The following is a 4174-nucleotide window of genomic DNA, read 5'->3' as shown; positions in this document are numbered from 1 at the left end:
TTACAAATATAAGTTTTAATAAGATCGTGTTTCTATTTAATTCAAATAAACACATTAGCTATAATTAAGTTAAACACATTTTCATATTGAGTCTGAAAAGGTAAAATAATTCCTGAAATACAAAAATGAAAACAACCTTAACGACCGAAATTGTACAATCGACCCTTAAACAACACACGACATATCTCTGTGTATGTACTTTAGCTGCTTTATGATATAGTAGACTAAGTCAATACCAGGCAAGTAAACAAGATATGTTCTGATTTCTACCATCAGCTGCGTCCGTTTCAAACTGGACAATAAATATCACATAAAGCGGTCTCATTTCCAATTTGTTACATTCTGATGATAATGTAAAAAGTCTATTGGGAATGGACTTACATAATTTGTTTATCAACAATTCTAATAGCCGGGTTTATACGTTAACTTCTGTATTGTTTATCAAATGCCAAATGTGTATGTCCCTATAAGCACTAACTGTTCAAAATATTTCAGACAATACCGGCGCGTACCTATCACAATAATACAACACGAAATTCAAGTATAAACTGGATTATACCAGTAAATTTGCACCCATTCCTTAATTGAACTACCTTTGGCAATTGCGTTTATGATCTGATGAACGCAACATCTTCCAATATGTTCGGAGTCGCGAATCATCGCATACCAGTATACATGGAAATCGTTTATCTTGCTATTGTTTGTATTGTTTCAGCAGGTCCCGTAACATAAAATCGACATTTTAGAAAGTGTTAATACATGATATGTTAAATGCTTTGTTGCCATTAGTGTTTCAATTTTATGTATGAAAGTGATTTCAAGTGGTCTTATCCCGTGTTATTGTAACGTCATTTGATAAACTGTTTCCGGTTACGGTCGGGTCTTTCTATTTACAGAATGGATTCGCAAGGTTTACTGTTAGGATGTCTTAAATGCAACGTTGTATTTTTTTCAAGAATTCTTGAATGAAATGATAATCTATTGGTGTAAATATAAGTAATGACTTGCAAGATTGATGTCATTATCGTGGATATAAATGCAATTGGACTAGTCCAATCACGCGTGGATTCCATAATAGTCCATACACTTTAACCTACCCAACTGCGTTCATACCCGATAATGACATCATTCCGAAATAAAATATTTATTTGGTCATACAAGATTTTCTGACATACTTAAAATGCTTCACCTCATAGCTATTTCATGGTATTTTGCTGTTAGAAGTAACATCATATAAACATTTAAAGAACAAATGCTTAGTTTTAGGACATATATCACTACAGTTTATAGATGACAATATACAATAACGAAAATAGCAATATTTCTTTCTCATCAGAGCACTTTCGCAAACAATCTAAAGCTTGTCATTGCACTAATTAATGAAAGTACAGCATTTCTATGCACAGTAGTTATCTATTTTTAGAATATCTGAAATCCATGTGTCTATGCAAATTTTCGTATGCAACTTTCTTCGCATTCATTCAATCACCACCTAATGATATGAACAGTATTGAAAGGCCATGGAAATATAAATAACCTCCACGTCAGGAGTTTCGATGAGAAAACATAATTTCTTGACAGAAAGTTACATAGGAATGCTTAATACATGCTAAGGTCATCCTGAAATTAATTTGTTTGCGGATTTTGTTCCAGCATAGGAGCCTTTCTAATCCACACTGTTGGCTTTGCTTGTTAACCTTCAATATCAACTTTTTCAACGTATTTATGAATAATGAAACCCCAGCCGTTTCATTTCCATTCAGAGTTATGATATCTCCTGACGATTGAAAATGAAATCGGTGTACTTTAATTATTTATGGCTTTATTTTTATATTGTTTAAAACAATAAAACTGCCTAAAAAGCAATAAAACATTCAAACATAACAGATAATAGTCATTTTAGTTTATATTTGAGAAACCGAGTAGAAACGTTTGTGAAATACATTTGCAGACATTGGCAGTAAAATCTAAGCTACAAAAGCCGGTAATTGAACCCAGGTCGCTTGAATACCAGTACATTGTCCTTTCCACATGATTACTCCTTCGGCTTCATTGTCACTGCTAATATGAATATATGATGCTAATATAGATATGGCAATGGTCCGATTATCGAGCTACTTTGGGTTAGATTCCCGCTTTCGGCGGTTTATCTTAGGCCATGAAGTTTTGTTATTCTGTAAAGCGTCCACGTGCGAAAAGTCTTTGCGCCCCATGAATAAACAACAACGTTTATTATCTTTAATGAACTGAATAATCTAATCGCAATCAAACATATATATAGACCCAATGAAGTGAAAGAAAACGTTAGCGTTACATGAACCTGACCAATCATTTTGCAATTCGAAACTGTATCCATGGAACCACAACGATTGTTATGTTTGGGGTTCTAACCATACTTAAACAAATAAAAGGGTAATATCTAACACCAGTAAAGTGTTTTGGGGTGGAGCAATACTCATCGCATACAATCCGTTGGACATTAGAGTCCAAACCGAACATAGAAATATGCACGATATGTCTGCAGTGCATTGGCTCGAAAAAATCTTTCTTATCACTCTGTGTAAAAGTTATCCACGCCTCTGAAGTATAATCACCTGCTTCTTGAGCGATTCAACCATTGTATATTTCAATGTCACTTCATTTAGTTTTTAACATATATAGTCGAATCATCATATACTTATGTCACGAATATTTCTTCTAAATACTAACACAATCCCAACGGTGTCTCGTAACTGTTACACTTTTAGTTTAAGTATTTTTATGTTTACTGCTGCAGCATATATGAAACCTTCTGTGGAGCGCTTCTTAACTAACTACATAAACTATGCAATGTGTTAAACGTTTCCCGAGATGTCTTTTATAAAAAACAAACTACTAAACAATTTAAATATTCCTCTGGACTTCATTGTCCTTAAGATATTTCAACGATTATTCAAACAATATTATTTGAAAACAGTAATTTACTTCTAAAACAATCAACGTAACATAAAATGATCATATCCCTCACATCCCAAAGTATACAACTATCGCAATGACTGATTTACCCCGGTAATGCTATCTTGTTACCCGCCCTAAAGTCTAAGGTATTCGCTCCAGTAACTTGTTTTGTTATAGAACCCCTACACTATCGCAATGATTGAGAGAAGATACCTAGTAAGCTTTGCTTTAACCATGTGAACAATCATTCTACACATGATTAACTGACACCTACACATTACAGTGTCCATTTAGACTAACTATTCACAATATCGCCTTATTTACCAAAGGACGAAGTTATTAGAACACTTCTAGTGCTTCGTCCGGTTCATTAATTGAATTATTTCTATGTTTCTGATTCCAAATAATCATCATACACTTAACATTTATCGACTGAAAAAGATTAATGCAACCCACGTCTAACAACTAACAACACTACTTGAAATCGCTGACCTTTTTCATGAACATAATTGCGCTTAATGCATGCATGTATAAACAATTGACTATAAAATGATAAAACACTTTTAATGAACGTCAAGCACAATGACTTAATCAATAAATGAGATGTTTCATTAAACATCAACGCCGTTTAATTGTTGTTAAAAAGAAGGTATCTATATTTCTGCTATATAAAATTAACACAGCTGTAAATAAGATAATCTGCAATATTCACAAATCAATTTGACGTCTCCCAAAACAGAGGGAAGCAACGACGGAGGTTACATTCAATTTACAATTTCGGCACACTTTTGAGTTTAAACCAGTATGCTATAACATAGGTAATACATTTTGACATTAATTAACCGAAATAACATATTTTATTAATTGAGTTTGCATACTTTCAACTGTTGATGTCTTTGCAAATTGCAAAATATATGAACAAACTACACAATAGGTCTTATGAGTTAAAGGAACGTTCAAAAATGATGTGCTGGAGTGATACGAGTGAATTTAATCAATTTCAATGCGAGTTTAAAAATGATGTGCTGGAGTGATACGAGTGAATTTAATCAATTTCAATGCGAGTTTAAAAATGATGTGCTGGAGTGTTACGAGTGAATTTAATCAATTTCAATGCGAGTTTAAAAATGATGTGCTGGAGTGTTACGAGTGAATTTAATCAATTTCAATGCGAGTTTAAAAATGATGTGCTGGAGTGATACGAGTGAATTTAATCAATTATATTGCGAGTTTAGAT

This window comes from Mya arenaria, chromosome 5 (genome assembly GCF_026914265.1).
Source record: "Mya arenaria isolate MELC-2E11 chromosome 5, ASM2691426v1".
NCBI classification, from domain to species: Eukaryota; Metazoa; Mollusca; class Bivalvia; order Myida; family Myidae; genus Mya; species Mya arenaria.
This window is presented reverse-complemented; position numbering follows the sequence as displayed.